This window comes from Pseudorca crassidens, chromosome 20 (assembly GCF_039906515.1).
Source record: "Pseudorca crassidens isolate mPseCra1 chromosome 20, mPseCra1.hap1, whole genome shotgun sequence".
In the NCBI taxonomy this organism is placed as follows: Eukaryota; Metazoa; Chordata; class Mammalia; order Artiodactyla; family Delphinidae; genus Pseudorca; species Pseudorca crassidens.
In genome coordinates, this window is record NC_090315.1 from 19,470,618 (window position 1) to 19,496,248 (window position 25,631).

At 42.9% G+C, this 25,631-nt stretch overlaps 1 long non-coding RNA gene across 2 annotated transcripts in view; it reads left to right on the plus strand.

Moving 5' to 3' along the window:
• The first annotated feature begins 29 nt into the window (after window positions 1–29).
• LOC137215346 (uncharacterized) overlaps window positions 30–25,631 on the plus strand; it is a 127,753-nt gene continuing 102,151 nt past the window's right edge. The window contains exons 1-5 of one of the 2 annotated variants that reach the window (XR_010939265.1): window positions 30–252; window positions 4,282–4,346; window positions 11,232–11,436; window positions 12,629–12,797; window positions 16,479–18,304. This is a non-coding gene — a long non-coding RNA (uncharacterized lncRNA). Of the gene's footprint in view, window positions 253–4,281; window positions 4,347–11,231; window positions 11,437–12,628; window positions 12,798–16,478; window positions 18,305–25,631 lie in introns of those variants that run through there. The other variant, XR_010939266.1, reaches the window with a different exon arrangement.

Consider the following 25,631-nt stretch of genomic DNA (forward strand, 5'->3'; position numbering starts at 1 on the left):
CAGGCATCACCAATCCAGCCCGGAGCCGCGCCGCGCGCCCCAGCCAGGGTGCGGGGAGACGCCCGATTCCGCGATCGCTGGCCGCGGCTTGCGGGGAAGAACCGCCGCGCGGAGCCTTCCGGACTTCGGTTCCACCTCCCCGCTGCAAATCTGTGCTCTGCGCGCGCGGCCGCCAGCCGGGCAAAGATCTGGCTGCGTGTGGGAAAAGATAGTAACCTGGAAACAGGCCATCCTCAACAAGTATAATGCTAGGTAAAATTTGTTGGTGGCCTGTAATGTGCTGGGCTCATGTTGTCTTCATTTACAGATGAGGATCCGGGCGCTTAGAAACGCTAAGCGGAGTGATGGAAATGTTCTAAAACTGGATGGTGGTGATAGCTGCACAATTTTAAAATTTGTTCAGAAATATTAAATTGTACCCATAAAGTGGGTTGGGGGTGGGGCTGGAGCAAACAGAGACTCTGGTCATCCTGCCGTTACGAAGCCAAGTTAAAACAAACTTGGAGGCTGAGAGTCGGAATCAGATGGGCCTTTCCTCAGAGGTTGGCTTGGGGGCTGTGGGATGTGGTGTGAACACACACACACACACACACACACACACACACACACACGCTGTCCGGGACACTACACACACACACACACACACACACACACACACACACACGCTGTCCTGGGGCGCGCGCACGCGCACACACACACACACACACACGCTGTCCTGGGGTGAATTCCCTGGTGGTGTGTGTTGGCCGGAATGTCAGCTCCCTAACCCTGTGTCATGCATGTGCTGACTTTTCAGTTGTGACAAAATATAAAATTTACCACTTTAACCATTTTAAGTTCACAGTTAAGTAGTTTTAAATGCGTTCACCTTGTGCAATCTCTAGGACTCTTTTCATCTTGTAAAACTAAAACTGTGCCCTATGCCCCCTTCCCCCCAGCCCTTGAACCATTCTTTGTGTCTCTGAATTTGCCTGTTATAGGTACCTATACAAGTGGAATCATACAACGTTTGTCCTTTTGTGACTAGCCTACTTCATTTAGCATAATGTCTTCAAGATTCATCCGTGTGACACCGACCAGGGTTCTTGGCCTTCCCCAATCAATAGAAATTGATCAGAGGCTAGACAAGAAATTCAGGCAAGGCTTTATTGCGGCCCCTGCTGCAGCAGCCGGGAGCAAGAACAAGTAACAGGTTTCCTTGTTCACTCCCTGGGGCTGATGAGCTTGTTCCTAATATGGGGTGAGGGTAGCGGTGTGTCCAGGGGTCGGGCCAGAGGGGAGACTTCGGTGTTTTGCCCACCCCTTTGGTGGTGTTGACTGCAGGAGGCATGCACAGCACCCTGCTTATGCTCCCGACACCCTGTTTTTGCACCCAGCTCTTCAGAAGTGGCAGTTGGGTTTTTTGGTCTCTTTGTACCTTGTCCAGAATTTGCCCCAAATGCACATGTGCACAGTTATTTTTAGTCCCTATAGCTTCTTTGTATTTTGTTGCTTGAGGAGAGGTTTGTCCTGGTGCAAGCACTGCAGCGAAGGGTCCCAGGTCCCAGCCTGTCTCACATACTGTTGCGTGTGTCAGAATTTCTTTCCTATTTAATAACATTTCTCTCTCATATATATATATATATAAAATATATATATAATATATAATATATATATAACCACATTTTGTTTATCCATTCATCACTTGGGTTTTTTCCTCTTTTTTAAAAAATATTAATTTATTTTTATTTTTTTATTTATTTTTGGCTGCTTTGGGTCTTTATTGCTGTGCACGGGCTTCCTCTAGTTGTGGGGTGCAGGGACTACTCTTCACTGCAGTGTGCGGGCTTTGCATTGCGGTGGCTTCTCTTGTCACAGAGCACAGGCTCTAGGTGCGCGGGCTTCAATAGTTGTGGCACACAGGCTCAGTAGTTGTGGCTCGCGGGATCTAGAGCGCAGGCTCAGTAGTTGTGGCACACGGGCTTAGTTGCTCCACAGCATGTGGGATCTTCCCAGGCCAGGGCTCGAACCCGTGTCCCCTGCATTGGCGGGCAGTTTGTTAACCACTGCGCCACCAGGGCAGCCCCGGGTTGTTTTCTCTTTTTGGCTCTCCTGAATAATGCTGCTATGAACATTGATGTATAAATATCTCTTTCAATTCTTGGGTATAGAGAATCCATGTGTTTTGAATTTAACATTCTTAAACATTAAGGATGCTTTTTCTCTAATATGTAAACAGGCAAGATTTTGCGGGGAGAGATGATAAAAATGGCAGTCTGGAGTCGACTTCTATTTCCGGGTGTCACGTTTTGAGACCCTTTGTGGACAGGCTGTACAATGGGCCATGTGATGGGTCACGTGACTTCCACTCACAGGGGAAGATGCAGCCCTACCTGGGCTGATGATGCCTGAGTGGCACACACCCATGAAGAGGGAAGGAAACCAGATAAGCAGAGACGGGGCTTCTCACCTCATTCCTTAAATAAAAAATACATTCCCAATAGATTAAATATTTAAAGGTTTAAAAAATAAGTCACAAAACAAAGATAAATTCTTTATGTAGTTGTGTGACTATTTTAGGGCAGATATGAAAGGACTCTCTGTCAGACCATTTGGGTTTCTTCATCAGCCTGTTCAGGTTTTCTGTTTCTTCTCAAGATAATTTTAATTGCTAGAGAACCATTCATTTCATTCAGGGTTTCACATTTTAGAAACATCTGGCTATCACATCTGTATCTGTGGTCATATCCCTTTTAGGGATTGTTGACTTGATTGTTTATTTGGGCTCTTGTTTCTTTGTGTTCCTTGATTATGCTTTCCAGCTATTTTAATATGTTGCTGTTTTTCTTTTTTCCCCAAGGAACTGAAATTTATCAGTACTGATTACTTTCTTCTTTATTTATTTCTACCTCCTTTTCATATTTCCACTGTTAATTTCTTTCTGGTTCCTTCAGATGAATATTCTATTTGTTTGTTTTTATTCTTTCTTGTTTAATAATGAAAATATTTAAGGAATGAATTTACTTGTGAGTACAGGTTTGTGTGTGTGTGTATAGTGTTTTCAATTGTCTTATTTTTTTTTCTTTCACAATATCTTAAAACATTTTCCTATTTTGTAAAGGTAATAATAATTTCTTTAAACCCTGATCAAAATAATATGGTTAAAAAAAGTCAGTTGTACGTGAGGAAAAGCAGCTATTCCTGGCCCACTCCTACCCAACCAGTCTTAGTTCCCAAAGGTAAAACTTTACCTCCAGCTTGCTCTGTAGTTATTCCTTCATTTAGTCTTTTATTAACTATGTATTGAGTGCCTGCCTTCTATGTGCCTAAGCAACTGTTTTAGGTACCAATGTATATAGAGGTGAATAAAAACAGGGAAGCATCACTGCATCCCCCCCTACATAGTACTGGTGGAGTGGAGATATAGTATAAATATAGAAATAAAGGACAGAATATGTATATTAGATGTGATAAGTCAAGTTCTACAGAGGAAAAAAAGTCAGGTAGTGGGGATAGAGAGCGGTGGATCAGGGAAGTGTTCACTGAGATGGTGACTTTTGAAAAAAGACCTGAAGGAGGAGAGACAGGGAGTCACAGAGACATCATATGGAAGAGAATTCCAGGCAGAAGGAACGGAAGGACCCTGAAGTAGGAGCCTGCCTGAAATGTTTAAGGAACTACAAGAGAGCCATTGAGGCTGGACTGTAAACTGCGTGTGTGAGGAGAAGGCAAATGCGGCATCAGGAAATGAGTTAAGAGGCTACTTATTTATTTTTAAAATTTTTATTTATTTATTTTTGGCTGCGTTGGGTCTTTGTTGCTGCGCACGGCTTTCTCTAGTTGCGTCGAGCAGGGGCTACTCTTCGTTGCGGTGCGCAGGCTTCTCATTGTGGTGGCTTCTCTTGTTGAGGAGCACGGGCTCTAGGCGCGCAGGCTTCAGTAGTTGTGGCATGTGGGCTCAGTAGTTGTGGCACACGGGTGGCTTATTTGCTCCGTGGCATGTGGGATCTTCCCAGACCAGGGCTTGAACTCGTGTCCCCTGCATTGGCAGGTGGATTCTAAACCGCTGTGCCACCAGGGAAGCCCCAAGAAGCTATGTATTTAAATAACATACCTATGCTATGATGTCTTCATTTATATAGTTTAGACATTTTCTAATCCCCTGATGGATAGGGATTTGACACACTCCACAACTCCTACTTTTCTTCCTTAGTTTCCTAATACACATATTACTATTTTCAGTTCCAAAGTTGTATATTGTTTAAGCAACACACTTACACCTTCTCTTTCTTATTTCATCAGGTATAGACAGTGTCTCTTGACTCCCAGCTTTAAAAGATGAAGATGCCAGCATCTCTAACCTTCCAGTAAGTTTGCATCCTTTTTTCTACATTCTCAGCTTCTATTATCTGTGCTTCTTATTATCTGTGCTACATCTTATTCATATTCCAATCTGTAATCATAATTCAGTCTTTTTTTCCTTCCTTTTCATTGAGATATAATTGACCTACAGCCCTGTATAAGTTTAAGGTGAACAGCATAATGATTCGACTTAGATATATCGTGAAATGATTACCACAGTAAGTTTAGTGAACATCCATCATCTCCTATAGATACAAAAAAAAAGAAAAAGGAATAAAAGAAAATATATTTTTTCCTTGTGATGAGAACTCAGGATTTACTCTCTTAACGATTTACATGCGTAACATAAAGCAAAGTATAATATAATTATATGAATCATGTTGTACATTACATCCCTAGGACTTCTTTACCTTATAACTGGCAGTCTCTAACTTCTGACCACCTTCATCCAATTCCTCCTCCCCTCAAACCCCCTTCCCTCTGCCTCTGGTAACCACAGATCTGATCTCTTTTTCTACGAGTTTGTTTGTTTGAAGTATAATTGACCCACAGCACTACGTTAGTGCCTGGTGCACAACATAGCGATTCAACATTTTTATACATTACAAAATGGTCACCATGATAAGTCTAGTTACCGTCTGCCACCATACAAAGATATTACATTATTATGGACGATATGCCCTATGCAGTACATTTTGTCCTGTGACTCATTTATTTTGTACCTGGAAGTTTGTACCTCTTGATCTCCCTCAACCCATTTCACTCCTCTCTCTACCCCAGCTCTCCTCTGGCAACCACTTGTTTGTTCTCTGTATCTGTGACTCTGTTTCGGTTTTATCTATAACTGCTTTTCAGTTCACTTGTTTTGTTTTAGATTCCACATATAAGTGAAATCATATGGTATTTGTCTTTCCCTGTCTGACTTATTTCGCGGAGCATAATACCTTCTAGGTCCATCCGTGTTGTCGCAAATGGCAGGATTTCCTTCTTTTTTATGGCTGCATGATACTCTGTTGTATACATATGCCTCATTTTCTTTATCCATTCATCCATTGATGGACACTCAGGTTGTTTCCATGACCTGGCTCTTGTGTATAATGCTGCAATGAAATTGGGGTGCCTTGTTTTTCTTTATCAAAGAAAACTGAACATTTCTAAACTCTCCATCATATCATGTATTCTGACAGACTCTACTTTTCTTATCAGATACCTGTCTTCCTCCTCGCTCTTTAATCTGGACAGGTTCCTCTCTAGGCCTGTTGCATTCCTATCATTCTGGATTTCCCTTTGTTGCTATTTTAGGTTGTATCCTGTTTTTTGGACTCCCTGTTTTCTTTCCTGGTTTAACCCCTCATCTTTTTGAAGCACACCTTCAAGAAGTTTTCTAAGAAAAAGAGCTAGTAGGTAAAATTTCTATGTTCTTGCATGTCTGAATATTTAATCTTATACTTTAATTCTTTGGTTAATTATAAACTTCTAGAAAAAAGAATTTTCCCTCTGAATTATTTTAAATTAAGAAATTTAAAAATTATTTGCTATTTTCCCTTACAGCTTTGTTGTGTATCAGTTGTATTTCTTAAATTCCTTACTTTTCATTTTGAAAAATATCAAATCTATAAAAAAATGGAAGGAATAGTGAAAAGAACACCTATATGTCCTTCACGTAGATCCACTAATCATTAAGATTTTGCCATATTTGGTATATCTTTCTGTCTACACACATGTGGTGTGCATGCATACACACACACACACACACACACACAAATGCACATACACATGCACAATTTTTCTGAACCATTTAATGTAACTTTCAGATATCATGTCACTTCTCCCCAAGTATATATATCCTAAGAACAAAGACATTCTCATGCATAACAACACTACAGTTATTGCACTCAATAAAGTAATGTAAATAAAATAATATCATCTAACTGATATACAACCCACTTTTGTCTCTCTCTAATTGTTCAAATAAACTTCTCCACAGCTGTTTCTTTTCTTGTCAATCCATGATTCAGTTGTGTTTAGTAGTCAGTCTCTTTGAAGGTATATCATCTGTTTTCTAACATTTGGTGTTGATGATAAAAAATCTGAATTTTGTTCCTTCATAAGTGGTATTTTTTTCCTTGTGGAAGCTTTTAGAGTATTTTCTTTTTTTCCCAGTGTTCTAAAATTTTACAGACATGTGGGTCTTTTAAAAGACCTTGTGCTGTTTGCTCTGTAGGTACTTTCAATCTGAAAACGTGTAACTTTAACCTTTTGGAGATACTGTTGTATTGCTCATTTGATAATGTTTCCCCTCTGATTTCTATCTTTCTTTATCTGGAATGCCTGTAAAACTGGGCCTCCTGGAAAGGTCTTCTGAGTCTCATTTCTTTCATGTCTCCCATCTCATGGTCTTTTTGCTCTGCTTTCTGGAAGATTTCTTCTGTTTTATCTTCTGGGCCTTCAATTTATTTCAGCATGATATTTTCATTCTGTAAGAGCCCTTTCTTGTTCTCTGATTGTGCTGTTTACTTAGCATCTTGTTTATGATTTTGAATGCAATAACTTCCTGAATATAGTTATGATTATAATTAGAAAAAAATTTTAATTCTCTTCTATTTCCTGAATTAGTTCTCTTTCCTTTGAGGTTGTTTTTTTCCTGTTTGTGGTACTTTTTTAAGGCAGCCCTTAGCAAATGAATACAAATTTCTGTCTCTCTTTCTTTCCCTCCCTTCCCTCCTTCTTCCTCCCTCCCTCCCTCCCTTCCTTCTCTCCTTCCTTCTTCCTTCTTTCTCCTCCTCTTCCTCCTCCTCCCTTTTCTTCTTTGTTATTTAATGGAAGAACTCTCAGGTGTTTCACTTGGAGAGTTGATCTTTCTGGAGGCCCTGCATTCTGAACGAGGGGAGGAGCTAAGGACTGGACTGTTTAAGACAGAGCCTTTGGAGTAATCCCAGTGTTTTTGGCCTGGTCTCACTTGCGTACTCTGTCTTATGCCTCTCTGGAATTCTGTAGGGAAGATCGGCAACCTCCTCTGCGGTGTGTCTTCTGTCATTACTTCTGTATCAGCTTGACACAGTCTCACAATTTTTTTTTAAAACTTTCTTCCACTGATGGACAACTTCCTGTTCTCTTTGTCATTGTGGATTTATTCCCATTTTAGTCCTTTACTATCATTTTTGTAGGGTCTTAGGGGGAAGAAGAGAAAAACTGAGTGGCCAGCCCGTCATTTTGAAAATAGCACTTATTTTCTTGTCTCCAACTTGCAGTTTTGATCTTTTTAGCTGAGAAGTTATTTAGGAGGCTTGTATCAGTCAGGATGGGCTAGGCTATGCTGTATAACAAAACTCTCAAAATATTAATGGCTTAAAATAGCAAAAGTTTATTTCTTGCTCACCGAGGTTGGCTGGGGGCTCTGCTCCAGGTCTCCCCACTCTGAGACCCAGGCTAACAGAGCAGCTGCCATCTTGCTGTTACCAGTTGCCATGGCAGAGATAACCTAGTGAATCATGCACTGTCCCTTTAAGTTTCCACCCAGAAATGATACCCATCATTTCTCTTCATATTTCATTGGCCAAAGAAAATCATTTGACTATTCTTAACATCAAAGGGGGTGAAGAAGTACAATCCTACCCTGTGCCTAGAAAATGGAAAGCTGGAAATGTCTGTTGAACAGTACAATGAACCACCAGAAGATTTTAAAATTTCAAGTGTTTGAATTCTAAAAACTTTTAACACTTGAATTAAAAAAAAATTGCACTGGAATCAGAGAATGTAGGCTTGTATAAAATTCCTGAGATTTTTCCATTGCATTATTTGTGACGGATTTTTTTAAATGCTTTATGGGATTGGGAAAGGTGTACCCTTTGTTGGTTGTAGACAAGTTTGACACATACACAACATGAAGCTATTTATATCTTCTATATACCTGTTAATTTTTTTATATACCAGATCTATCAAAGACTAAAGAATTATTTAAAGTTCTTACCATACTATTGTGTTTCTATAGATTTCTCCTTGTTTTTATAACAGTTTTGCACTCATATTTACCTTGTAAGAGTTCATAGTAGATATGCATTTTCTATTTTGTTTAAATAACCTTTGTCTCAATTAATAGGACTTTTATTTTATTTATTTATTTTAAAATTAATTAATTAATGTATTTATTTTTGGCTGTGTTGGGTCTTCATTGCTACTCACGGCTTTCTCTAGTTGTGGTGAGTGGGGGCTACTCTTCATTGCAGTGCGCGACCTTCTCATAGCAGTGGCTTCTCTTGTTGCAGAGCACTGGCTGGGCACGTGGGCTTCAGTAGTTGTGGCACTTGGGCTCAGTAGTTGTGGTGCACAGGCTTAGTGGCTCCACAGCATGTGGGATCTTCCCGGACCAGGGCTCGAACCCATGTCCCCTGCATTGGCAGGCAGATTCTTAACCACTGCGCCACCAGGGAAGTCCCCTAATGGGACTTTTAAATTCTTGTTCCATTGCCACATGTCTTCTGTACTCTCTTAGGATCTCAAAGTGCTTCTTATAATTTTAAAATTTTTTTTAATTTTTAATTTTTTAAAAGTGATATTGAATTTGGTGATGATTTCCTGGATATGACACCAAAAGCATAGGCAACAAAAGTAAAAATAGATATGTTGGACTTCATCAAAATTAAAACTTTCAGGACACTATCAACACAATGAAAAGGCAACCTACAGAATGAGAGAAAATATTTGCAAATGATATATCTGATAAGGGGTTGATGTCTAGAATATAGAGAACTCCTACAATTCAACAATGAAACAAACAACCCAATTCAAAATGGGCAAAGGACTTGAATAGACATTTCTGCAAAGAAGATACACAAATGGTCAACAAGCACACGAAAAGGTGCTCAACATCACTAATTACTAGGAAATGCAAGTCAAAACCACAGTGACAGGGAACTATATTCAATATCTTATAATAACCTATAATGGAAAAGGATCTGAAAAAGTATGTGTATATATCATATATATATATAATATATATATATATCACTTTGATGTACACCTGAAACTAATGCAACTGTAAATCAACTATACTTCAATTAAAAAAAACAAAACCACAGTGAGATACCACCTCACAACCGTTAGGATGACTACTGTCAAAAACACAGAAAATAGCAAGTGTTGAGGAGATTGTGGAAAAATTGGAACCTTTGTTCACTGTTGCTGGGAATGTAAAATGGTGCAGTTGCTTTGGAAAGTAGTATGTTGGTTCCTCAAAAACTTAAACATAGAATTACCATATGATCTAGTAATACATTTTTGGGTATATACTCAAAGGAATTGAAATCAGGGTCTTGAAGAGATATTTGCACACCCATGTTCATAGCGTCATTATTCACAATAGCCATAAGGTGGAAGCAACCCATTCACCCACTGATGAATGAATGGATAAACAAAATGTGGTATAGACATACAACGGAATATATTCAGCCTTGAAAAGGAAGGAAATTGGAACAGGTACTACAACATGGATGAACCTTGAAGTTGTTATGCTAAGTGAAATAGGCCAGTTACAAAAAGGCATGTACTGTATGATTTTACTTATATGAAGCACTTAGATGCTGTGGACTGAATTGTGTCCACCCTAAATTCATATGTTGACACCCTAACTCCCAATGTGGCTGCATTTGGAGACAGGTTCTTTAAAGAGGTAATTATGGGTGGGGCCCAATATCGCTAGTGTCTTTATAAGAAGAGACCAGGGATGCATGCACACAGAGAAAAGGCCATGTGAGGACACAGTGAGAAGATGGCCATCTCCAAGCCAAGGAGAGAGACCTCAGGAGAAACCAAAACTGTCAGTACTTGATCTTGGACTTGTAGACTTCAGGACTGTGAAAAAATAAATTTCTGTTTTTTAAGCCACCCAGCCTGTGGTAATTTGTTATGGCAATCTTAGCAGATTAATATACCAGAGTAGTCCAATTCATAGAGACAGAAGGTAGGATGGTGGTTTCCAGGGTCTGGGAGGAGAAGGGAATGGAGAGTTATGTAATGGGTACAGGGTTCAAGTTTGGCAAGATAAATTCTGGAGATTGGTTGCACGACAATGTGAATGTGCTTAACACGGCTGAACTGGGCGTTTAAAAATGGTTAAGATGGTAAATTTTATATTATGTATATTTTATCACAGTTAAAAATAAACATGTTTTTAATTGTGATAAAATATACATAATATAAAATTTACCTTCTACCATAGCCCTATTTTTCTCCTCTCCTTTATAGCAAAACTGAAAAAAGTAGTTTCTGTTTGCTATCTCCACTTCTTCATGGCTCACTTTCTCTTGAACCGTTCCAATTAGGATTTTCTGAAGCTGCCTTGTTCAGGGTTACTGAGATAATTTCAATCCATCAGCAGCAATGTTGCTCTCTCGCTCCTCCTTGAGATACTTGCCCCGTGATCTCCTGGTTTTCCTCTCGCTTTTCCTTTGCAGGATGGGGCTCGCCCCTCCTCCTGACTTTATCTGCAAGTTACCCCAGGACTCTGCCCCAGGCTTTTTATACTCACCCCCTGGCAATCTCATCCAGTGCCATCTATCCACTGGTGAATTTCAGGTTCTATCTCCAGCCCACCCTCCCTTGGAACCCAACGCAGGACATCCACCCGCCCACCCCACATCGTCACAAGGATGTCGACCAGGCATCTGAAATGCATCATGCCCCGAACAAATCCTGACTTCTCCTTCAGAACCTGTCTCCCTCCATTGTTTGCCATCTCAGTAAATAGCACCACCTTGCAACCAGATTGAAAAACAGGCACCCTCGTAACTGCGCACCAGAGATCTTGGAGTCACCTTGACCCCCCTCTTTCTGTCTCACCCCACATCCAACTCACCCGAGTATCCTGTTGTCTGTCTTCAAAACCTCTCCAGGGCCCGGCTCCTCCCCGCCTCCTCTTCTACCACCTGCCTTGGCCAGGCAAGCTCCTCTCACCTGGATGACTGCGGAGGCTTCTGAGTTAAATGAACAAATGAATAAATGCCATGAGTGTTGAAATTAGCGATATGAAATATAAATGTGTTATGCCCGAGGACGCCATCTGAAATGTAATTGAACGTTTTTCTCTGCAGGCTGCAGGTGAGAATAGGTGATCATATATCAGCATATGTAACCCAGAGAACTAGCAGTATGCCCGCACCCCTCTCACCCAGTAGCTAATGTGTACCTGGTAAAAGACCGCTAGTATCACCAGGAAGTCTGCAGACACACAGACGTACATCTCTGTTGACTACTGAAAGTACAGTAGTATGGCCGTTAGAACTTAAAGAGAGAAATCAGAGAATTTGAGATACCACGCGAATAACCAGATTATCGGAGAATGAGCTGCTTTGCTTAGGATGGTTGATGGTTCTGAGAGGAGCAAGTGTGGTCCTAGTTTCAAAGAGTATGGTGTATGACCCCCCCACCCCACCCCCAAGCCGTATCCTCTTCCCATACCTATCTTGGTAGCAGAAACAGCTGGAGTTTAATGGTCTATTTATTTATTTAGATTTGGCCAAAAGGGACACATCAAAGTTATGGCACTAAAATGTTTCTGCTCTTGGGGTGGATACTACATTAAAACATCCTGTTGCCGAGACGAAGCAACTCTTGAAGTTGGACCGGTGGTGGGAGGCTGAGAGTGGGGTGTGACCAGGTGTCTTGAGACGAGTTGCTTACTGATGGGCGGAAGCTGTTAAACCTTCTGGGTGATGCAGTCTCCTCGGTACCACATGAGTCAGGTGCTGGCCGTGCTAGGACGAGGCAGAACCCAGAGCAGTAGCAAAACTGTTGGGAGGGGTCTGAAACAGAACTGGAGGAGCTTCTGGCAGTGGCTGTGTGGAAGGTAAAAGAGAGAGAGAGAGAGAGAGAGAAAAGAAGGAGAAGGGAAAGGAGAGGGAGGGAGGGGAGGGTCGCCACTCAGAGGGGAGGGCTGCCTCTCAGCATCACTTCTGTGACCTGTTTCAGGATGGACACAGGTGATGTGGACAGGTCATCGTTGTGTTTTCCATCACTTGCAGTAGGGGCACAGATAGTCCCAGTGTCACACAGAGGCAGAGCCTACAGAACAAGTCTGTCCCTCTGAATGTTCAGCCCCATCTTTCTCCTCCCAGGACAGGCCACCTGCTCTGCTCAGGTGCCCAGGGATCCCTTAGTGCATAGAGTCCTGATATGTCCTGCCAGCAGCAGAGGGAGCCCACACTCTACCGAAAGGGATTAAGTTTCTCATTAGAATACAAAGCAGGAAATACAATAACGGTGTTTTTTGCCACGCAATATGTCCTTACAGATGAAGCTTTAATCTCCCTCATACATCTCCGTTGCTGTAAATTCCTGCTCTATTATGGTACCATATGCCGTGATTCCCTGGGAGAAAGCCACAGTAAGCTTGGCGGTGAGCTTGGGCTTCTGAGCTGTTTGTGCCGCGTGTTGAATCACATATTATCTCACACTTAAAGGTATGTCTTAATAAGCTCTTTTATATCAGTTTATTAGCCGTGATCCTGCAGTTGATCAGTTATGTCATGGAAGGGTACCACAGAGCTCACTGACAATTACGGGATGTAAGAGGCAGAAGGAAAGTTAGGCTTGAAACACAACAGAGCGCAGTTCATCTGATGGTCTAGCAGCTGCTGATTCGCCTTCTCATCTGTTTCTAAGTAATAGATATTGATGCTTCTCTGCTCAGAGCAGACCTACTGTACGTGCAGTTGCCCACAGTGCACAGAATGGCATTTTTTCAAAATCCTTTCCAGCTCACTGTTAAAGGCACAATGTCAGATGTCACAACCCACAAGGGTTACTCTTGGAGCTAAGCCACACCATCATTGTTCCTCACACTGTGCTCTTTCTGGGAAAAAGAAACATGTTCGCCTTTTGCCTCATTTCCCTCCCAAAGCAACTGACCAAGTTCTGAAACCACTCTTAGGAGGAAAAAAACCCCTCAGGTCCTGTATCCTTTATGATGATAGCTGTCATCTATGCCTGGTGGGAAAGGGGGACCAACAGGAAACATTTAGAAAACAGTTTTTCGCCTAAAACCCGTCATGGAGTCTGACTTCAGAAGCAGTTCCACTCAAGCTTCTGTGGCCAGCTTCTTTCTGAGGATGATCTCCATGCCACAGGGTGAGGGTACCACCATGTTACCCTAACTAGGACCTCCTTCTCCTAGCTGGAAAGCTAACAGGCACAGGGCCAGTCTAAGAGCTTCCCAGGCCCCAGAGGCTTCTTCTTTTGGATCCCCTACTACAAAACATGTCAAAAAAATGGAAATGCACCCCTATCCCACATCATGATAATGTATAAGTAAATAATAAGTGACAATATGGGCATGGAAACTAGTTGATGTATTATGTCTCCTCGAGTGTATTAATCCTGACATTGCATTGTTTTCTCTGTAGCTTTGTGCTGATACATGTTTTCCTCCTAGGCTGTGTACATGCCCTTGGGTCTTTGGAGCTCTCTGAGTTCTGAGCCCTGCTCCTTGAGGGGAGGGAGGGGGGCGGGGAGTGGAGAGGACTTGGTGCAGAGAGGATGGATGCTGAATGGTTGGGGGCCAAGATGAAGTTTGGTCCTACCCTCACCTGCCTGGTCCAAAGAGAACCAACCTCAGAAGAAATTAAGAGGGCCCTTACCTGTCCTTAAATAAAGCCAGAAAGATTCTCACCTGTTTGTAAAAAAGGTGCAGAGAACGGGAATACCTTTTCTAGTAACATGCTCATTCATTCATTCATTCATTCATCCCCTCATTCAAAAAGCATTTTTTTGGAAACCCTACTAAGTGCCAAGCCTAGTGCTCGGCATTTGGGAAATAAAGGCAGGTAAGATGCAGTGCCTGCCCTCAGGAACACAGAGTTCCTCAGTCCCTCTGTCCTGGGGCTGCTCTTGGTCAGCCTTCCAGGACCCACCCTTGCCTCCATAGCTTCCACAGATATATTCCTGGCTGTTATGAGCTGAGTTGTGTCCTCCAGAAATTCCTATATTGAAATCCTAACTCCCAGTGCCTCAGAATGTGACTATATTTGGAGATGGGGCCTTTAAAGAGGTGATTAAGGTTGAATGAAGTCATTAGGATGGGCCCCAATCCAATATGAATGATGTCCTTGTAAGAAGAGATTAGGACACAGATACACACAGAGGGAGACCACGTGGAGACGCTCGGAGACGATGACCACCTACAAGCCAAGGAGAGAGGCCGCAGAAGAAACCAACCCTGTTGACACCTTGAATTCAGACTTCTAGCTTTCAGAACTGTGAGAGGATAAATTTCTATACTCTTGTTGCAGCAGCCCTAGCAAACTAATGCACCGGTTCCATAGGAGGCCCAGAAGACTCCCTTGAACCTTTCTCAAGAGAAGAAAGAAAAGACACTCAGCCAGCCCCTCCCCGACCTGGTGGGAGCTTCTGCCAAAGGGCAGCCTTACTGTGCACTTACCCCAAAGCCCCTCAGCCTCATTTCTCCTCAGTCTGCTTCCTTCAGGTGCAGACACATCAGCGGGGTTTGGGGAGTTTGCTGAGAATGCGGGGGAGCAGGGTTAGGGGCTCCCTTTCCTCAGTCACAGTGATTTTTCTCTCTAGGACTTCCTGTGTGTTGTTCTTTGGGGGAGGGGCTTTCACTCTGCTGCGTCTACCCAGGCTCTGGGGGACATTCAGTCCTCATTTTGCTTTTCTTCATCTTTTTTTAAAATTTATTTATTTATTTATTTGGCCATGCCGGCTCTTAGTTGCGGCATGTGGGATCTTTAGTTGTGGCATGCGTACTCTTAGTTGAGGCATGCAAACTCTTAGTTGAGGCATGAATGCAGGTTCTAGTTTCCCGACCATGGATCAAACCCGGGCCCCTGCATTGGGAGCTTGGAGTCTTAACCACTGGACTGCCGGGTATGTCCAAGGACTGATTTTGAATAGTAAGGAGCAGCAAAACTCTGTGCCAGGGGCCCTACATCTCTCCTGTGGGATGCTACAGAGCAGGGTAACTTCTGGGGCTGAACTGTCTTCTCTGTGACTCTCTCACATCTGTTTCCTCCTGGGGTTGTGTCAACATGATTTCATTCATGAGAAATTGATCCCTTATTCCTTAAATAATTGTGCATTAACTACAATTAACTACTCTTGTAAAATCACCAAAGTTTACAATTAATATAAGCTTTATTAATTAAGTTATTATTAATTAAACATGTAAAGATTCTCTTTGTGGACTTCCCTGGTGGTGCAGTGGTTAAGAATCCGTCTGCCAATGCAGGGGACACGGGTTCGAGCCCCGGTCCGGGAAGATCCCACATGCCGCGGAACAACTAAGCCTGTGCGCCACAACTACTGAGCCCACGTGCCTAGAGCCTGTGCTCCGCAACAAGAGAAGCCACCGCAATGAGAAGCCCACGCACCACAACCAAGAGTAGTCCCACGCTTGCCGCAACTAGAGAGAGCACGCACACAGCAACGAAGACCCAACGCAGACAAACATAAATTAATTAATTAAAAAAAAGATTCTCTTTGTGATAGAATCATTTCAGAGTGAAAATCCAAAGATCAACTGGTTATTAAAATATATCAAACAAAATAGTCCTGGCTAGTATGTATTAATAGCAATAAAGTGATGATTTCAAGGCACATACTTCCTCTGCTGGGTCTAGAAGAGGAATATGATGGAAACAGTGAGCTGGGATTACCCAGGTCAATTAAAGAGACACAAAGCAATAAATGCCCATCTTTCCAGGAAGCCATCATAAACATGTAGTCACTATTCTATGTATACCTGCTGATGGATTAACTGATATTAAACAGCAAGTTATTCCGCGAGGGCTGCTGAAGAGAAGACTGATGCTAGGATTTTAATTCACAAATAGGCAAAAATCAATTTGTCTTTTTTTTACAACAAGAATTTATCTTGGTATAAAACCTTGCATATATGATATATAGCATATATATGTTTATGTATATATGTATGTGATCATATACATACATACGTGTATGACAGAGGGTTATGGGACTGCAATATCTATCTGGACGAAAAATGAAAGTTTCAGTGGGCTGACAGGCTGTTTCCAAACACTGTGAACATTTAACTTCGTGAAGACAGAGCATCCTGATCTATGATTTTTCCCTCCTAACTTCTGGACTTGTCTTTCCTCTCTGTGCAGTGGCCGACATGTGCCTCCATGTGAATGGGGTCATTCCTGCTCACCTCCTGTGCAAAGGGCTGGGACTGAAGGGCTGCTCCAGGGGAATTCATCAAAGACTCAGATAAAAGAGGCTTTGAAAAGCGCAGAACACATTTCCTTTACTCTTGGCTGATAATTACTGCAAAGCAGTTCATCTCAGACGTTATTTTAATAGACGAGTGAGTTCTTGGATATTTTCAGAGGATGACAGAGAAAGGTGTACTGGCTCAGGATGGAGGACCCGGGGTTGCAGCTGTGTGCAGGCCGTGGGACTGGCGGGGGTGGTCAGAGGATGTTCTTGACTTTTGTGTTCTCTGGGCTTAAAGTTAAAAAAAAACTGAACAAACTGTGCTATGACCCCCAAATGTTTCTTCAAGGCCCAGCCACTATGGAATTCACTGAGGTCTTCATTAGCTTATCAGTCAAAGTCTTCAATTTTATATTGTTTTTCTAAAAATCAAATTTATTGAGGTACAATTTGCATAGCATAAAATGCACACATTTTAAGTATATGGTTTAATGAGTTTTGACAAATGTGTACACCATGAAACCATATCTCCAATCAATATATAGATAATTTCCATCATCCAAAGTATTCCCTTGTGCCCAGTAGTATACTGGTAAATATTTAACAGCAGGCTCTCTGGAAAAAGTTATATATTTAACATCTATTTATTTAGCATATTAATAACTTAACATATTAAAAGTATTATTTTAAAAGTATTATGAATTTTGCTGATATAAAGGATGTTTATTACTAATTTATAAGTAATAATAAAATGTATTTTTTTATCGTAAATCCCATACAGTCAACTGATTATCACAAAATGTTTTCACTGATTTTTCCAGAGTCTTGTATCTGTAGCCAACCAAAGTTTGCAATTAACTAGTGTAGTTCTGACCTGTCGGTTGCTAGTTTCATTTACTTTAAGGAGTAAGACAAAAGTGAAACAAGACATATTTTGGAACATCACTTGTTTGTTAAAGACATAAACAACTTCTTTGCTGAGTTAGATTATAGTTTTGAATGCCAGAAGAATATTGTCTTCATTTTTTGTGCTAGTTGTAGTGTAACAGCTATACACACTACCCACTTCTTTTTATTAAAGTATAATTGATTTACAATGTTTCAGATGTACAGCAAAGTGATTTACTTATATATATTCTTTTTCAGATTCCTTTCCATTATAAGTTATTACAAGCTATTGAATATAGTTCCCTGGGCTATACAGTAGTTCCTTGTTATTTATCTATTTTATTCAATATATATAGTAGTGTGTATCTGTTAATCCCAAATTCCTAATTAATCCCTCCTCCACTTTCCCCTTTGGTAACCATAAATTTGTTTTCTATGTCTGTGGGTCTGTTTCTCTTTTGTAAATACGTTCATTTGACAATAGGCAGTACATGGAAGCAACCTAAATGTCCATCAACAGATGAATGGATAAAGAAGATGTGGCACATATATGCAATGGAATATTACTCAGCCATAAAAAGGGAAAAAATTGAGTTATTTGTAATGAGATGGACGAGCCTAGAGTCTGTCATACAGAGTGAAGTAAGTCAGAAAGAGAAAAACAAATACTGTACGCTAACGCACATATATGGAATCTAAAAAAATGGTACTGATGAACCTAGTGGCAGGGCAGGAATAAAGACGCAGATGTAGAGAACGGACTTGAGGACACTTGCGGGGGAGGGGAGGGGAAGCTGGGATGAAGTGAGAGTGTAGCACTGACATATATACACTACCAAATATAAAATGGATGGCTAGTGGGAAGCTGCTGCATAGCACAGGGAGATCAGCTCGGTGCTTTGTGGCAACCTAAGGGGGGGTGGGATAGGGAGGTTGGGAAGGAGGCTCAAGAGGGAGGGGATATGGGGACATGTGTATACATACAGCTGTTTCACTTTGTTGTACAGCAGAAACTAACACAACATTGTAAAGCAATTATACTTCAATAAAGATATTAAAAATAATTTCATTTGTATCTTTTTTTTAGATTCCCCATATAAGTAATATCATATGGTATTTGTCATTCTCTGTCTGACTTACTTCACTTAGTATGATAATCTCTAGGTCCATCCATGTTGCTGCAAATGGCATTTCATTCTTTTTTGTGGCTGAGTAGTATTCCATTGTGTATATGTACCACATCTTTATCCATTCCTCCGTCGATGGACATTTAGGTTGCTTCCATGGCTATTAGAAATAATACTGCAATGAACACTGGTGTGCATGTATCTTTTTGAATTATGGTTTTCTCCAGGTATATGCCCAGGAGTGGGATTGTTGGGTCATATGGTAGCTCTGTTTTTAGTTTGTTAAGGAACCTCCATACTATTCTCCATAGTGGCTGTACCAACTTACATTCCCACCAACAGTGTAGGAGGGTTCCCTTTTCTCCACACCCTCTCCAGCATTTATTATTCGTAGACTTTTTAATAATGGCTATTCTGACTGGTGTGAGGGGGTACCTCATTGTAGTTTTGATTTGCATTTCTCTAATGATCCCCAGTGGCATGGTGACAGCTCCATTTGGCTGATAGCCTCACTAACACTTGGTGTTTTAAAATTTTAACCATTTGAGTAGATGTTTAGAGGTATCACATTGTGACTTTAATTTGAATTTCCCTAATGACTAACGATACTGAGTACCTTTTATTGTGCTTATGGACCATTTGTATATTTTCTTCAATGAAGTGTCTGTTCAAGTCTCTGCACGTTTTTAAAAAGTGAGTTCTGAAAACCACCCAAATGTTCACCAACTGATAACATTGATTTGTTCCATCCTTTCCGTCTATGCTCACCAGACATAGGTTCTGTTCTTCTCTCCCATATCTCACACGTTCCTAATCTACAGACACATTTTAGGAGTTTTCCTACTGCTCTACTCATTTGCGTCTTTCATTCTATACACCAGAACTGAGTATTCTTGGGCATTCCCTGGAATCCAGTGGTTAGGACTCCACGCTATCACTGCCGAGGGTGTGGGTTCAATCCCTGGCTGGGGAACTAAGGTCCCACAAGCCGTGCAGTGTGGCCAAATAAAAAAAAGATTAAAAAAATAATATAAAATTAGTTAATAGAAAAGAAAACCCCGAGTATTCTCAATACAGCAACATCCCTTACAATCCACTCCTTCCACTTATTCAATTCTTTGACTCAAATGCATCTTCTAGTTCAGGTACAGCCCACAGCAGAAACCTGGCATCTTTAAATAATCCACCTGGACTTCCCTGGTGGTGCAGTGGTTAAGAATCCTCCTGCCAGTGCAGGGGACACAGGTTTGATCCCTGGTTCGGGAAGATCCCACATGCCGCGGAGCAACTAAGCCCATGTGCCACAACTACTGAACGTGTACTCTAGAGCCCTTGAGCCACAATTACTGAGCCCATGTGCCACAACTACTGAAGCCCATGTGCCTAGAGCCCATGCTCTGCAACAAAGGGAAGCCACTGCAATGAGAAGCCCACGCACTGCAACGAAGACCCTGCTTGATGCTACTAGAGAAAAGTCTGTGCACAGCAATGAAGACCCAATGCAGCCAAAAATAAATGAATTTTAAAAAAAAGTTTTAAACAATCCACTCACAAAACACAGGGTTCATTCAGTCCCAGAGTGAGACCTGGATCCAGACAATGTGGTTCCAGGCATTGTTTCTTTTCCATGCACACGAATTGTCTTTTCAAGGGCAAAGTCCCTCTTTGGTGTCAGGCAGCACGTGTTCAATTATCTTCTGTGCTTTGTGTTGGAAGCATCATCCTTCTTTATTGGTGACATTCATTCCGGCGTCGCGAGTCCCCTGCCCAAGACGTGCAGGTAAAAGGCACGGTGCTCAGAGGCTTGTCGGCCAGCTATGTATGTTCTAGGCCAGGCGTCCTTGCCCCTGTAGCTCTTGATAGAGCGAGTGTGTGCATGCCCCAGGCACCTACCGTCTACTGGCTTGCTCATCCTCGACTCTGGTTCTCATCAGTGGGGAAGGCTGATGCCACTGTGTGAAGTGGGTCATGTTAGCGTTGCCTAATCCAGGACTCAGGCAGCGAGGTCCTTCCAACCATCTCTGCACCCTATTCCAAGTGTGCTGAGCTGCCCCATCTCATTCCCTTTGCTCCAAGCTCTCTTTTCTCTTTTCAACACACACGGTGTGATTCCAGCATCTTAATTTGGTCGTCACCTCTGGGATAGGCTGCCTGGAAGTGACCTGCAAGGCTGCCATTCCATCAGGGCGAGTTACCCAAGAGTGTTGCTCCTGCCGAGGTGAACGGTAGCCGGGGGTAGAAATGGAAAGCCCTCTTCTTGCCGACTGATCTAAGGGGTGTCTTTGACATTCAGTACAAGCAGCACGACACCTACAGGTGCACAGCTGTAGGCGAGGCCAGCTTACACTCAGCTGGGATTCTGGGCCTGCTTCACTGGTACCAAATGGTACTCTATTTTTTTTTTCTTTTTTGGCTGTGCCAAATGGCTTATGGGATGGGATGTCAGTCCCCAGACCAGGGATTGAACTTGGGCCGTGGTAGTGAAGGCGCCAAATCCTCATCGCTAGACCACCAGGGAGCTACCGAGTTACTGTGTTTATAACCTATATTTTCATGGGTATAATAAGCCTCCAAAGAAGTTGTGTACTTTGGAAATGTGTATAAACTTATTTCTATATATTTTTTGAAAATCAAGGACTATCAGTTTGGAAGGGTGTCACCCTGCAGTGGTGACCTCTGGTGCGGTTCCCCTTCCCCCTGCCCTTCTCTCCAGGGCCCCAAGGCAGGGAGGAGGTGGGCTAGGCAGCCAAGGCTTGGGAGGGGGTGGGGTGCGAGGGTTACAGCCCCCTGCACCCGCCGTCTTTCCCACTGCTTGCCTCTGCCTGGAGACCCCTCTCTGGTCTTCCCTTTTCTTGCCAGCCCCTTCGGGTAGGGAAGCAAGGGCAGGATGAAAGGAGAGGTCTCAGATCCTTAGCGCTCCTGCCTTTCGGGCACTGTACAGAAGAGCCCAGAACGTGCCAGGCTACAGAACCCACTGGGGGTCACCGTTTCCGTCTGTGGCGAGGATCCCCGGCCGCGGCAGTCACATGGCAGCTGCGAGGGTCAGGCAAGCCAGTGCCTGGTCTTGCCTGGACCCTGCCCAGCGCATTTGGGCAGTCTCCTTGCCACAGTCTAGGACCCTGGCAAGCTTTGGAAGAGGGGAGGGGCTGAGACCGCTGGCCAGGTGTCCGAGGCGGTGGGGATGGGCTGCAGCGCGGGACTGGAAGTGAGAGGGCGCCCTCTCGTTGCGCGGTCACCGCACGCGCCGGCGCCACTTACCTGGGAAACGTGCCCTTTACCAGCCACTTATGGGATTAATTTTGCGACAGAGACGCTGGCGCTGTAGAAACCACACTGGGTTTTCGGCAACACCTTCCACTCCCCGGAGTGGTTAAACCAGAAGTGTTCAGTGGCTGACCGAGGCCGCGGAAAAGAGCCACAGCTAACGCCCGCTCTGTGGCTGGAATCAAAACACTACTGGTGACGCGCTGTTTTCCACCATGGGTCCTCCCCAACGCCGCGTGGGGAGTCAGGGGGTTCTGCCAATGTCCCTCCCCGCAGCGGGAGCCCCAGCTCACCAAGCTCGGGGGTCGGGCTCTAGGGCGCCACCCCGATTCGGTCCTGGGTGCGTCAGCCACGGTTCTCCGCGGTGATGGGGAGGAGAGGCTGGGGACCGCTACGCACAGAAACGTCGAAGGGTCGCTCTGTAACGTTGGAGTTAACTTTCCTCTGGCCAAACCCTTGTTTCTGGGTTGCCCTCAGAGGCAGGCCTCCCTCCGGTCTTCTCGAGGCTTCTCCTGCGGTGATCGGGCAAGCAGAGACTGGGCGGGAGAGTCAGAACAGAGCCGGCCCCCTCGAACCCTGGTCGCCCTGCCCCAAGCAGGGAGCATCTGGCATCTTCCTGCTCTAGGAGGCTGCAGAGTTCTTGAAGGGCCCGCAGGCATCTGGGGTGCAGGCTTGTCTGTAAGGAGATCCCGGCAGGGAGAAAGCCTGGAGGGAGACAGTATTATTGGGCTGCTTGACAGCGACATAAACATACTTTCAAAAGAAAAATGTTTCTTTGCTGCTTGCTCTAAACTCAGGGCACATACTCCTACCACCACAGGGGGGTGGGGGAAGATGGGTTAAACCAAAAAAAAAAAAAAAAAAAATCTGCTAAAATAAATAAAATCATTATTTTAGCAGGAATGATGACCCCCCCAACCCCCCACTCCACACCTTTTGGCATAAGTCCTGTGTCCCAGTCCCCAGAGGGGGTGAAAGTCAGGGACAAGTTGAAGAGTGCCTCTTTGTTTCCTAGAAAACCAGCAATGTATTTTCCAGGTAATAATAACAATATAGATAATAATACTTGATGAGTACTGAGCACATTTCGTGTGCTAAGAACTCCACTCTCAACTCCAGGGGCACCGAGCGTTCAGGGTTGAGCAGATCAGCAGGTCTTAATCTACTGGCCACAGGGACCCACCTGGAGCCAAGGAGGAAAGGTGAGACTTATGCCGAAGGAGAGACTGGTTCTCTGTGATGAACTTTGGAAGGCTGGACCTGCTGCAGCCTACTTGCCCCCAGCTGGAGCCAAGTGCCAAGGAAGTGTCCAGAAAAGTGCTGGGATTCACTGATTGGACCAACTTGGGTTACTGGCCAAAACAGCATAGTCCACTAGAATTGCTTCATTTATTTATGATGAGTTCAAAATTCCATGATTTATGATAAACAGTAAGTTATCATTTACTATCTATGGCTGCATAACAAATCACCCTAAAATTTATGGCTCAAAATGTCAACACTTTATTGTATCTTATGGTTTTTTTAGGTTGTCTGGGGTTACTCTGCTCATCTCACTTGGGATCAGTTATGGGGGCGGGTCAGCTGGGCTGGAAGGTCCAGGAGACGCCACTTAGGTGTCCAGCAGTTAGTGCTGGCCCCTGGGTTCTCCTGCACATGGTCTCTCATCCTCAGTGGGCTAGAAGTTTCCTTAAGTGGCAGTATGGAGGCAGCATTCCAAGAGAGAAAAAATTGAAATTGCCGTGCTTAGGAATTCACACAAAATCACTCTCACACATTCTACTACCCAAAGTAAGTCAGAGGATGACCCAGGTCCAAGGGCTGTGTAAACAAACTCTACCTCATAATGGAAGGAGGTATAAAATATCGTGGCTTTGTTCTTCAGGGTAGACAGCATTTTTTTCTGAGTGTAACTATGTCCCCACCTGACAAATTTTGACATATGTTGCTCTTACTGTCCTTTATTTATAAGATGGTGACTTTTGTTTATTTTCAATTTGACCAGGAGAACGAATTTCAGTTTACAAGTCATTAGATTTTATTTATTCATTTTTTGGTTTAAGCCATCTTTTTTTTTTTTTTTTTTTTTTTTTGGTGGTGGTGAGAGTATGTGCCCTGTTATTTGGGGGGATTGATTTAGGTTTTATTTGTAGCTTCGTATATAATTACTATTTTACAGGTACCATGGACATTTGAAATGACAGTGTTTTTTCTGTTTAAAAAAATACAGAAATTGATAGATTTATTGGTTTATATTTCTCAAATGTCCTGTGTCCACTCTATTGTTGTCTCTATGTGTCTAGTGTATCCTGGCACTCTCCTACAGGATTCTTACGGCAGGCAGAGTTGGGGGGCATTCTGTTGGGTGGGTGAGGAGGAACTGAAATAAAGAAATGATAGTTTTCGTTGTAACCATAGTTGACTTCAGGGGGGAAAAACCCTAGAGTTTTTTTTCCCTAGGTGCATGCAAAACCCAAACACGAGCTTTCTGTATTTCACACCCTTAACAATGATCACAACCACAGAAACAAGAGTGCTTATTTTCAGAGAATGCCGTAGAGATATTGAAGAGAGTATTATGTGCTTCTTCGTTGGTGACGGACTACATAATTGACGTGGGGAGACGAAAGTAATATAGCAAAAATATAAGACAAAACACAGGAAGTGGCAAACAGTTGTGAACCAAAGAGAGTGCCAGACATGAAGAGAGCTGTGGGGAGGGGTTGGGGTAGGGGGAGCCTCTGGACTGGGGTGGGGGTCTGGGCTTACAGAGCTGACTTGAAGCCTGGGCACAGTTTCCTTTGACCTGAGGGAAGGGTTGCTCCTGAAATGCTTAAGGCACAGAAGCAGTTTAAGTCGTAGTCACCATTAGGCTTCCCAGTGAACCAGCGGTTTCCCATTTTTGGTGGAGCATTGCTTTGAGTTTTTGGTGGCTGCCCGTATATCTTATGAATGTTGATATACAGCACAACAAAGGTTGACCTTGAAGAGAGGTGTCGGGGTGGCCAGTTGTTTTTCACAGGCCAGGGACCTCATGGCTTGTCCTTGGTCTTGTAGAATCATGTGGTGATTTCTGTGGTGTCCTCAGAGAACACATGTTCTTCATGTATAAAAATATTTTTATTAAAACATTAGGGTACAGCTCCAGTCATTGCAAACTGTAACTTACTTTTTTGTCTTCTGAAAATGTTTGCTAGTTGATGGTTAAATTTGACCCTTTTACCTGCCAGGGTGATGCAAATCTTAGGCCACTTAAGAATTCAAGAACAGACTCCCTGTGGGACGTCTTTCTGTGGCCAAGGTAATGACCAGTTCAGCGAAGAGCCAAGCATAATCATGATATGGAATAAAATGCATTATGCAGGGTGGTTCAAACCCTGAGGAGGTCTTGAACTACTGTGCACGTCTTGATTGCTAATTAGAAAAAGGTGTTTCAACCCAGAAACCACTGAAATATGTGAACTGAGAAGCATTGGTTATGGAAATAAGAATCAAAGGCATCGAGCTTTGCATTTTTGATTACATATTCAAATCACACAATTACAGTATATAAAATCAATTTTTACCATAGTCATAAGTAGTAATTAGACACAGACTTTTAAAATTCAAATCATATTTGTATTAGATGAAATTCTTCCAGTTCTTTACCCTCAAGCAGAAAAAGATGTGAATGGAGAACTGCTGCCTGCTCCTTTCTTCATAGATAATCCTTAACATAGTTCAGTTATAACCTGTTTCAGCTTGAGGGGACACGCTGGGAAAGAAATGAAGATGTCGTCTCCCTTCAAATGTTGTACCGTCTAGGTCCGCATTTTCTAATCTTCA